Genomic DNA, 12,961 nt, shown 5'->3' with positions numbered 1-12,961 from the left:
ATAATTTTCATATCCGAGTAAATCATAAAATTGATTTTTCCAATTTTTCGACTTACAATTAATGTTAGTTTACTGTTATAATTACTGGCACATATTGAAATAAAAAATGTGATTAGGTTTTTATTTTAATTTTAATTTTATTTCATTGCGTCTCGTTAAAAGATGGAAGACGACCGGTGCGAATGTTCTTGACCTAATTTTTTTACCATCATGCATAAAAGTTCAGTTCGACGTCATTTTAGATTTTTATTTATTTTTTTTATTTCCTTTTTTTTATTTTTTTTTTTTATTTCCTTTTTTTATTTAACTCGGACAGAGAAATGTAGGACAGAAAAATCGAATTTCTCGACATATATATTTTTGCTTACGACTCTTTGGTTTTTTCGTTTTTTCAATTCTTTTTTTTCAATGCTAGATAGAAACGTGCCGCTTTAGGTGTTCCAACTATGGATGTTTTATGCACGAATTGTATTCCTCTCGCCTTTAAAAAGTGCATCTCGACGTACAGCAGTCATATGCATACGCGTTACTTTTTTTTTTTCTTTCTCTTTCTCTTTCTCTCTTTTTCATTTATCTAGTCATTCATTCTTTCCTCGTCACGTTTTCCACGACTACTATATTTTTACTTCTTCTCTTCCACGAGTCTTTTCGATGAAAATGTACGAAATAGAGAAAAAACAAGAATAAAAGAAAAAAAGAAAGAGAGTGGGGGGAGACTGGCTGACACAGAAAAGTATTAATTCTTAACTTGAAATATATTTTTCTCTAGGCTATGTGTAGGATGCGATGAATAGACATTTGATATAAAAACAAAAAAAAAACAAAATCAAAATAGAAAAACTAATAAAGAAATTGTAATCGTTGTTGCTACGTCAAATGGAATCATTGAAACAAATTGTATTGTTACGTTATTCGACATTCTCTTTCGTGTTCTATCAAATTTACGATTCACTTGACATGCTGGTTTCGAATTTATAACAATAATATCGTACAGAGATTATCCAATTTCTATTCACAAAATTCATTCGCAATGATCGTTCGACGAGTGTTTATACTTCTATGATAATTGATCTTTGTTCGTGATAAATCAACACAGTGGGTTCATCACTTAAATCAAATCAATTAATCTATGATTTAAACATTTTGAAAAATAGAGTTCGTAAATACTTCATTCGTAATTCTTTTTTTTTTCTTTTTTTTACAGTTATTCTACTTTGAAAGTTGGTTGTTTCTATTACGATGGATAAATTTAAAGCTACTGTCCCAAAGACCGTATCCGTCGAGTACACTCGAACGATTATAACCGTGCGTGCTGTTTGTAATCTCTCGCACTTTCTGGTGACACGTGTTCCGAACATTGCATGCACGTGTTTGCTACCCTCTCGTGCATCGAAATGCACACGTAAAACACTTAGGTCGATCTTGATCCTACCCCTTTCCATAGATTCTACCTTCCAACCCCTACACGACCTTCGATTTTTTCTTTTATTGCATTTCTTGCTCATAAGAAAAGTTCATTAGTTCTTTGGTAAGAAATAAATATTCATTTTGTTTATAATAATCAATTTGTTGGGGAAAATTATATTAAATAATTATTTACATAAAAATAACACGAAACAAATGAATTTTTTATTTATCTAAAATTGTGTGTGTACAATTAAAAAAAAATTCTTTTCTATTTGTAGTAAATTATTTGAATTCAAGCTATTATTGATTTATCTAATACAAAATACGAATCAATATATTTATTCGAGTAATGAGATAAAATTCTATTCTTTCGTGTTTCAATTCACATGATTATCCGATAGAAGGAAAATTTGCGATTTGCGGTTTGTGCGGTTTTGAAATATCTATTGGTCTTTCCGGTACATACATCCTCCAAACCAGACATGGACAGGATGAATTCCGTTTTCCTTCGTTGGGATTTCGCGTATTTGTACAGGCTCTCTAGTTCGCTGATTGTGTACCATCTGCTAACGTAAACTGGCCCGATCCAAGAACCACTGGATTTCCTTCAGGCGATCTCTTGCTTAGCACGTTCGCTTAGATCAGTGTTCTTCAAAGTATGGTACACGTACTACTACTTAGATAGGATATACTATGAGAGTTCAAACAGAACTTAAGAAAAACAAATAAGAGAAATATAAAATAAAAGGAAAATACCCTCGGTACGCTTCTGAAATTTCTTCGAAGTATGGTCAAACCTTTTGGGATGCCCTTTAGGTATTTTATGAATGCATAATTTATAATGCTCACGCGTACAAGGAGTTTCATTTTAGAAATATTTTTGATGTTCAACAAAAATTCATGTCAATTCAAAATCAAGAAATATTGTGTTTTATATTTGCTGGAAAACAAAAAATTATTATTAATTTATAATTTACTATTGTTGCACATGAATAATCTGTCCGACAGTGTAGATCAACGTTCCCTGAATAGGTCCGGTTTACTGTTACCAGACTGTCCTTGACATTTGAGTGTTCTGTTTCTCCTCGAAGCCTGCTGCTCGCGAGATTATGAATGCACATGATTAATCGTTTAATTACTGATATGTCCTACGGAGGTCGGATTTGAAATTAACGTCAGTAACATTCTCAAAAGACAACCCAAAATTCTAGTTTACTAATTGCAATTCTAATTCTAATAAATCTGAATTATAAATGATCGAAACTTCGAAGGTACGTTTAAGATATTATTTATAAAATAATATATAATTATTTTTTTCCTTTTTTTCTAATAATTATCAGTTAGGATCGTTGTATTAATGGAATATAATTAAAGTTAATGCGTTTATAAAAGCAAAATTCTTTATTCCTATATTTGATATAAAATATTTTCTCTTTTTTTCCATCTTTTTTTCTTCTCTTTTCTTTTCTCTTCTCTTTTTTTTTTTTTTTTTTCGTGAATAACATTTTAATGAAATTTTCTCTCCGGACCACGATAAAACACATAGGCAATATCGTGTTTAGTCAGAGTGACGTGTAAAAAGGTTCATCGAAATGAAAATTTTCCTGTTACGTCCCGCCATCGATTTTTCAAAAGCTCATGCAAATGTTGATCCTCTTATTTCCATCAAACTAATTCGTTTGCATTGATGAGAGATAGCCGATCGGAAAGTTTGAATTCGCATGATTCATCGAACCTATCTCCATGAGGAACACGATGCACGAGCCATTGTGACCGGAGATGAATCATCGTTACGGGGCTGGAATGGAACTCGATAAGAGAAAACGAAGTCAAATCATTTTTCCTTATGACGAATCGGAAAGTTTCCTCGATCTTTTGATCCTTTTTCTTATTGTTTTCAATCTACGATCGTAAAAACGTCAAATTTATATATAAATATCTTTTTTGTTTTTTTTTATAATAATATTTAGTATTTCATTCAAGATCTAAACTTGGACAAACATTTTATTAATTATTTTCTTTTCCCTATTGGTAAATTAAATATTTAATATCTTTTCGATGATTCTTAACACGTGTACATATAATTCTGTTTTTAAATGTACATTACTTTCGTCGTAATGTTTATTGTTTTCAACGAAATTTTTCTTTTTTTTTTTTCATTGAATTGCGCTATGTCAATATGAATAAAAATATTAATTTCAATTGTTGTTAATTTTACCAAAATTTTTCCCGAAGAAAGTTAATTGAATTGTAATAAAAAAAAAAAATAGAATATTTCGTTAAATTATTTACAACATTGGATTGAGCGAAGGAATGTTTAATTTTTCGGATAATCGTCGAAGAAGAATTTTTTTTCATTCGAGTCTCGAAGACGAAATGTAGTCTCACTTCCACCATAAATTCCTCAAATGTTTCGCACACTGATGATTTTGTTGTGTATTTGCATGCATACATATATGCACACACATACATACCACAGCTATTTACTGGTTAGGCAATCTCTCTCTCTCTCTCTCTCTCTCTCTCTCTCTCTCTTTTCCCCTCTTTCTCTTTCTTAAGGCAATTAAGTCATGTCCGCAAGAAATGCAATCTCGCACGAGCATCTTCAGCGTCGCCCTTTGGAAGTTCGAGAACACGACAAAAACCATGGCAGGATCCTGGGAACGTTTGTTAGGCTCGAACTATCAAAATTTATCATTCTACTCGAAATTGTGTGTATTCAATTAATTCAGTAAAAGGAATGCAAGTATCTTATCTCTATATATACATTTTTAAATAATATTTATTACAATTATATAAACATTAGAAATAATTTCTATCATTACACGTATTTTTAATTCGTATAATTTCAATGAAAAATTGTTAATTAAATATATAAAATAAGAATAAATATAAAAGTTAATATAAAATATTGCATTGACACAGAAAATCAATATTGTGATATAGATTAATAAATAAATTGATAATAGTAAAGTATTAGATTAATTTTCTCTAATAAATATTTGTATATTATGTATATATATATAATATTATAGATATATAATATTGAACATTTCAATATTACTCGTTGGGAAATTGAATAGGACGTGCAATATAGAGAATTAATTCGAGGAAACACCTGGAAGCAAATTGCCAGTATCGAAATGTTTACATTCGAATGCCTAGTTCGTGGAACGAAACGAAATCTCGACACTTTTTCATCGTGTCCGTTATGTTAGAACGAAAGAGGATTGAATTCTTTTCGTATACGAAAAGAAATATGTGAAATATTTTCAGTAAAACGACTGATATACACACATAGGTATATCACATCATAGAATTATTTCTAAGAAGTCTTGAAACATATTAACGTGACATTTCAAGAGTGATTTCTTCAATGAATAAAGGGGTGGATTTCTCGTGCATAATCAAGGTGCTTTTTTCATGTGAGTAAGTAACACACATTTACATTTAAATATATAAATACATACACGCGTATTTTCTTCGATCAATATCTCACAAACGTATTTAATACCTAAGAGAATCCGAGAAAAAAAAAGAAATAGTAATAGCTCTAGTTCTAGTTCTAGTTCTACTTAGGCATGTTGTTTCGCACTTTTTCGAGCTTTATATTGCGTACGATGACGACGTGAAAAGACGGCTTTGGATTGTAATATTTGACGGTATTCATAGGTTTCGCGTACATGAAACGTGTCTTATCGCCATCTTTTGCTTTTAACCCCGTAAATTTTTCCGAAGAGAACACAAGAAAGAAAAAGGGAGAGAGAGAGAGAGAGAGCAATAAAATAAGAACGCGATTTCTATTCATGTCCAGTTTCCTAACTTTCCAGACGACAAAAGTTTATGAAATTCCATGAAAGCTTGGCCTATGTGGACGATGTCGTTGTAAGAGAGAAAGAAAGGACAAAGATATTAATATTTTTAAGCTTTTTTTCTTTTAAAAAAAGCTCTTCCTATTAATTGTAAGAGAGATCATTTAACTTTTATCGGTTCTTTGCTTAAGTATATCATAATTCTCGTATTTTTGAAATTTGAAATGATCAGATAACATTAAATTATGTAATCAATATCTAAAAATGAATTTAGCATAGTATGTTTGAGCTTGCTTATAAATTTTAGTAATCAAATTTATTTTTAACACGTATATGTTACCGTAGAAAGACCGAAATTGAAGAATTACAGTTCGTATTATGAATTTTCTGTTCAGTCTATTTGAAATGTTTCTACATAAGTTTGGCACCATTGTTCTATGTTGTCGAAATTACTGAAAGCAGTAAACAAATGCACGTAATTGGAACGTGATCAGGACGAAAGCTTATTCGTAATTTACATGTATTGTGATACACAATATGTACTGTAATACAGTCGAAGCAAATCCTAATAATAAACAATGTTAATTTATTATTACAGTAATTGATTATAGTTCGCTAGCCAATAACTGGAGAGTCTATTGTATCTGCCACGTTTTCAGTTAGTAAATATTTTGTTCATCTTTCTTGTGTCTCAACTTTGTGAACATATTATAATAAAAGAAGGATTGGAGAGTGAATTTTCTTTGTTGGCTCAACAAAGCATCTTCCTGAAACAGGATTTCATATATGCATATACATATAAACAGACATACACATACACACAAGTATACATGATGATAACCCGATAGGTGAAATTCTCTCGTAGTTTTCGGACTAGAATCTCTCGAATCTGTTATTTCATTGTTTCACTTTTCTCTCTCTCTCTCTCTCTCTCTCTCTCTCTTTCTCTCTCTCTCTCTTTCTCTTATATTTTAAATCCACCAGTTGGTTCTTTTTTTATTTTCAATAGAAAATACATGTCCAAAACTTACGCCATTAAAGTTATTTTAATTTAGTTTCTTTTATTTTACGCGATACCTCTAACGACTAAAACTATTTTGAACTTTTATTTCTTTTCTTATCAATGAAAAAGAAGGGATGGTTGAGGGGAAATAGAAAAAAATATTTATTACAGGTCAGTTCTATGGAAATAAAGAAAGAAAAGTTTTTCTTCTTCTTGAAAGTGTTGGTCGATCATGTGGCACGATTTTTCTTTTTTTTTCTTTTCTTTTTTACGATAATGAATATTACAATAGATGTAATATATGTACAGTATAATGTTGAATCCGTTTCGGTGTAGGGTCGATAATGGTTTATGTAAAATCTTGCGTGTGACCTGTAAGGCTATTTCTAACCGGTCGATATATCGTACACACTGTATATCATTTTTTCTCTCTCTCCCTCTCACTCTCTCTATCTCTATCTCTCTCTCTCTCTCTCTCTCTCTCTCATTTACTCTTTCTTTTGCAAAGTAAAAAGATAAAAAGAGAAGTTGACGCGAGTGCCCGCGGCAAAAGTCGACATAAATTATCGTCCTCCAAGGAATTCGACCGAATGGTAGAATTAACTTCCTCGACTTTTATTTATGATAATGATACGTCGCGTTATATACAATTCGACTTATTCTTCTTTTCTTTATCTTTATCTCTATCTCTCTCTCTCTCTCTCTCTTTCTCTTTCTCTTTCTCTTTCTCTTTCTCTTTCTCTTTTACACACACACACACGTACACATTTTCTTTTTTATTTTTTTTTTACACGTAACATCTTTCCTCAACACCTTTTTATTCGTTCACGTCGAAACGTCTTATTCTGAACGAACGAACGAATTAATTCGTTTAATCGGTACGGATGAATTCATGTATAAATCTATACACAAAAACGTGTGTGGTGGTCTAAATAACAATTGGAAATTATTTCGTCGTTTGAAATAAATTGCCAATGACAATATATATTTATTTGTTCATTATTTCTCTCCTTTTGTTTTCTTCGATTATATTGTCAATTATATTATCATACCTCTTCCTTTTGATATCAATGTTCGTTCAAACATGGCGGACGATAAAAATATTTGAAAAATATAAATAAAACGAATCAAATCTTAATCGACAATTTTGTTAATTCCTCTTATTCTTATTCTATATTCAGATACATTTCTATTTTCGTTCGTGTTATGGTAAATAAAAAAGAAAAAAAAAAACAACAGGTTCACCAAAATGGCGGAGAGAGAGAGAAAAGTAAGACATTGAAAAGTCGGATAAGTAATACTTACCTCGAGATATTTATTTATTTCTTTTTTTTTTTTTTTTTATAAGAAAAATAGTACCTACTACAAATCACGATTGTATATATGACTCATCATTAAAGATTTAAAGTGTACTCTTTGCGTAGAGCTAAAGCATTTGCATTTAATCGGCGTAGTCGTCGTTCGTTGGTGCTCCGACGATTTCTAATATGGAAATGCCTTCATACACACTCCCATCGTGGTCTTCTCCAGCGAACCATTATCGTCTCGAAGGAATCACGAACGACGACGACAACGACTTTGTATTTCTCGTGGCTCGCGCAGATGCAAAACGCGAGATGATTTTCTAATTACCTGCTAAAGTACAACGTCCTCTCTTTTTCTCTTTCTATCTTTCTTGTTATTTCTCATCTTCTCCAATCTCATCCGGATGCAACAATCGTGTGCACGAGACGGCGTGTTGCAATCATAAACGCAAGTACAATCACGTGGAAACTTGACAGTGACGTCAGAATGTGGGTTAAGGGGCGAGGTGCTTCAGGCGTTTGAAACCACCCTTCTTCTTCTTCTTTTTCTTCTTCTTCTTCCACCCTCCTCCTATTTTTCTTTTTCTCTCTTAGACTCGCTCAAAAGAACTAATTTTCTGCAAATTACACGCCGTTTTCAACACCTAGCCTCTTTCCAGTCATTTTCTTTTCTCTCTCTCTCTCTCTCTCTCTATTTCTTTTTTTTGTTTTGTTTTGTTTCTTTATCTTATTCTCATTTCGTTTCGTTTATTTCTTTCTCTTCTTTCTTTAGTTTACTTCTTTTAATTTATAGAAAAGAGACGAACAGAGTCTAAACTACTTTCTTTTTTCTTTTTTATATCTCCTTACTTTAATTCTCTCTTTTTTACTTTAGATTTTCTTTTTCTTACTTTGAATCGTCTTCCTTATTCAAACCCTTACTTCAACTTTTTCTTTTAACTTCTCCATGGATATAATTTATGAGTTAACTAACGACGACAATACTATGTCTGGTAGCAATTATGAGAATATTTAATGCATATATAGAATATACTTTAAATATATATAATTCATATAATATAATATATTAAATTAATATATATATATAATTAATTATTATAATTTATTATATAATATATATTATTGCATACAAAATAGCGAATTATTAAATAAAATAATACATTTGTTTATCGAGTCGCGATATAAGCATAATTATATAACTTACATAGGTACAAATACCCGATTTAATTTTTTAAATCATTCTTCAATATAATATAACAAATATTCGTATATTAAACAAATATAAAAATATGTATTTCCAATTAACATTTAATCGCGAATTACACATTTGTCGTATTAATTATTATTATTTCTATCTCTCTCATATTTTTCTTTATATATATATATCCTATGTCACACATATATTTTTCTTCTTATTCTTTTTCCTCTTCTAATCCCTTATACCCCTCTTGTTTTTTTTCCCCAAAGGCTTTCAGCTCGCGGAGAGATTAATCGACCGCCTGCGGCCCTTCGGTTCCGTATGCGTTCGACTGCGTTTGACGCGCGATACGGTGACAGGAATTTTACGAGGCTCTTGTCGACGTTACATTTTCAACGAAACTCGACGATGTCGCAGAAGAGAAACGCTTTTATCCTATTTCTATTTTCTTTTCTTTTCTTTTTTCATCTCTTTTTCTCTCTGTCTCTTTGACAGGAAAGAACGATCGAAAAATTTTCTTGAGAAAAATTCGACAAGCTCGTCTTTTTCTCAGAACACTTATATTATATTATGAAACACGCGTAGTAATACATTTATTCTTTCTATTATCATTTTGATAATAATGATTACTCGAAAGTGAATAAATTTTTATTATTTTTTTGTTTTGTATTTTTTTGTTCTTCTTCTTTTAAGTACACTTAAATAAAGTGTTAATATGATTTTAATAGTCAAATTATTTGATATTTATATGATATGATATAATTTTGTTAATCACTATTACACCATGATATTAATCCTTAATTTAAACTTCAAAATTATTTTAAGGATCTAGCAATAGACATTTTAAACGTGACGCAAGAATGTGTTGAACAAATGTCAGGGGTTACAATTGCTTTTAGAAATTTGGATTTGAAAAAAGGTACGCAATTGTTGCCTAATTCCAGTTGAATGAAATTAAGGCAAAAATAATGGCACCAGTGGATGTTAAATATCTGAGAATTTGGTCAAATACTCTAACGTTTGCGATTATTTACAAATCCTTTTTTAATTACTCTTAAAAAAATGAAATTACTTTTAAATAATAAAAAAAAAAACTCTAATAATTATAAATCATATTTATATCAAAATTATACTAATTATTTGTTTCGCATATTTTTTTTCTATTTTTTACAATTTCTTTCGTTTATTCGCATACGGGTTTAAGAAAAAATAGAAAAAAAAAGTATAAATGTCTTGGTAGTATTTCCTATAAAGGGTTAAAGTTGGACGGGGGTTAGAAGGAGGATATAGGAGGCGACCTAATTTATTCCGGGCGTGGGAAGAACTTACTCGGCAAATTCCGTTTATCGAATCGTTCGAGGAATTTTCTTCATCTTCTCGGATCGATCCTATTGGTAGTGGTAGTAGTTGTACTTGCTCCTTCCTAGCCTAGCTTGCCTCGTTTCCGTACCTTTTCACGAAGTTATTCGAAACGATCGTTGGTACACACACCATCTACATACGTGCACGGTTAAATTCGAACATTCAAACGTGTACGAGTCTTGGTAAATACGAGGATTCGTCGATATTTGGTCTTTTAAATATGTGCTTTTTTTTCTCTCTCTCTTTTTTTTTTTTTTATATTTTTAAATGTGCAAACAAAATTTAACCATTTCTCATATATTCGCATATTTTTTAATCCATTTTCCTGTTCGTAAATTATTTCTCGCAAAATAATATTAAATGTGTATCAAGCAATAATATTTTGTTACCCGATATTAAAATTTATTATTTTTGTATTCAAATGTATGCAGCCATGTAATCGTAATGTTAGAAATGGGAAGATGAGTGGCTTGTGTGTGTGTGTGTTTTTTTTTTTAATGTTCGTGACTTAATAGTATTTCTTTTCCTATTTACGTTTATATCATGGAGGTAGTCGTTTGGAAAATGAAGAGTAGTGAAGTTACCTGCGCAAAAGGGAGCTATCGTGATTAATTCCCCACCATTCTCGGATTTACTTTTAACTTGTTTCGTATTCCGTGTTTACTCGGCCGTTTACAACTGACTTGTTCGCAACTCGATACGCCCATATTTCATTACGTGCTATGTACAGAGTTACAATTCAGTGATATATGTATGTGTCACTAAACATGAATATATGTATTAATGTGTAAGTATACCTATATACGCATTATTGATAGCAAATGAGTCATTAAAGCAATTATTAGCATCACGAATGCAGTCAAAGCATTCATTTAAAAACACTCTAGCAAAAAGGCCGATCCGACGCTTTTTGAATCATCGATTAGTCGGTTGAATGGTATTTCAATTTTTTATCAGTCCACGTTCAATGGTTTTCAAATTTGTCGATATAAACTATCTCCAATACTTTTTTGTTGTTTTTAACTAACTCTTTGTCTTTCTCTCTCTCTTTCTTCCTTCCTTTCTTTCTTTCTTTCTTTCTTTCTCCTTTCTCTACTCTTGAAAATTAATGGCCACTTAAGGTCAGTTCTTGAATTTAATCTGTTCGAGAAAATTTGAAAAGCAAATAATTGGCTCTGATGATAGGTATTATACAACTTCTACAAATTCTTCCACTTTTAACGGATTGTTTCCAGAGAGATCTTACAATAAGTACCAAAAATACGAAATCATAGTATTTAATATTAAACTTTTCGAAAATTTATGTATACCCTTTAGATAATGATAAAATGAACTAATTATAATTACAATTGTTTAAGTGAAACGAAGTAAAAATTATTCGATTGTTCGTATTATTTTAATATGAAATTTCAAATCGATCATAAGAATGAATTTTATTATTGTAACACCAAATTTGTATGTACGAAATATTAAAAAACCAATCTAAAATAAATAAAAATATAATATAATGAATAAATAAATATAAAATTCGATCGCGATCATTCGTACGTTAATCGTTAAACATTCTTCCCGAGTACACGTGATCGAAATAAAACGTAGAATTTTTTCTTGGTATTTTAATTTTTTAAACAGGAAAGGAATGTAATCATAAGAAAATCGTTTTTTTTTTTTTGAAATCTTTTCTCTCTTTTTCTTTTTTTTTTTTTTATCAGAAACATTTTGCTTTAACTGGAAGTAAATGTAGAAGCGTGTTAGTTGATCGCTGACATGCACATCGAGAGCTTATACAGCTAATGAGATTTACCGGTATCCAATTACCCAAAGTGCTTTTCCGATCGCCGATGTTAGATTCGTAAACCGAGTTTCTCCCCTTCGGCGATCAGTTTCATCGCGTGTAACGCGCGAAATCAATTCGTCATATATTTAATGACTTCCCGTGTTAAGCCTGTTAGGTTAACCAATTACAAATTTCCAACGATAACGTTAACATTGTTTTTTAAAGTTACCTCGTAGTTTTTTTAAGGTCATCTTATGTATGCATACGTTTTTTTTTGTTTTTTTTTTGTTTTTTTTTTTTTTAATCTTACGCAACGTGCTACAACATTTTTATTCGTCGAATAAAATATTTCATTTATTCGTTTATTCACATTTATTTCAATCAATCGTGAAAAAAAATTGTTTGAATCGTTACGTTTATTATAATTGTTGAGGAATTGTTTTGTTGGTAATAATTAATGTTCTATTTTTTCATTTGTTTTTTCTTTTTCTTTTTAGTTGCAGATATCGGAAGGATTTAAAATTGTACCGAAAAAATAAAGGAGGAGTGAGTCATCAAGAAGAACACTTAATTCACTGTAGGTGAGATTTATTCGTTAGATTTTATCGAACATTAATCCAATTCATTACGTTCTCTCCATTAATAAGATAAAAAGAGAGAGAGAGAGAGAGAGAGAGAGAGAGAGAGAGAGAGAGAGAGGGAGAGAGGGAGAAAGAGAAAACGTAGATAAGAAAAGCGTACTTTAAAGGTCACCGTAATCTAAAGTTTTACGATGCATTCTAGACGAATTTTATATTCCTTGAATGTTCAATTTGCTATTTTCACGGAATATTTGCGTAGGAGTAGTAACGTTATCGTTCCAAGAAATTGACCTTTCCAATCTTTTTCCTTGGGAAGTTGATCACGTTTTACCATCTCTTATATTTCTAATTCCATCTATTATTTTTCTGTTTGTTGATAAAAGAGAAAGGAAACTTTTATGAAGTATTCAAAATATTCCCAATTTAGATAACAATTTTGATATATGTATCTTCTGTGTTGGAAGTTATAATGAAAAGTCATTATAATTGATTTTTTTTTTTAAATAAATTCATACGA

At 30.6% G+C, this 12,961-nt stretch overlaps 1 protein-coding gene across 9 annotated transcripts in view; it reads left to right on the top strand.

Annotated features, from left to right (window-relative positions):
- LOC106784729 (protein tincar) overlaps positions 1–12,961 on the top strand; it is a 153,943-nt gene that overhangs the window by 24,346 nt on the left and 116,636 nt on the right. For 6 of the 9 annotated variants that reach the window (XM_014744569.1, XM_014744574.1, XM_014744573.1 and 3 more), the window contains exon 2: positions 12,361–12,440. The exons of 2 other annotated variants lie outside the window; for them this stretch is intronic. The gene's annotated coding sequence lies outside the window, so the exon portion shown is untranslated. Of the gene's footprint in view, positions 1–12,360; positions 12,445–12,961 lie in introns of all 9 variants that reach the window. One more of the 9 variants, XM_014744567.1, reaches the window with a different exon arrangement.

This window comes from Polistes canadensis, unplaced genomic scaffold (assembly GCF_001313835.1).
Source record: "Polistes canadensis isolate GaletaPanama2010 unplaced genomic scaffold, ASM131383v1 scaffold_39, whole genome shotgun sequence".
NCBI lineage: Eukaryota > Metazoa > Arthropoda > Insecta > Hymenoptera > Vespidae > Polistes > Polistes canadensis.
This window is presented reverse-complemented; position numbering and strand designations above follow the sequence as displayed.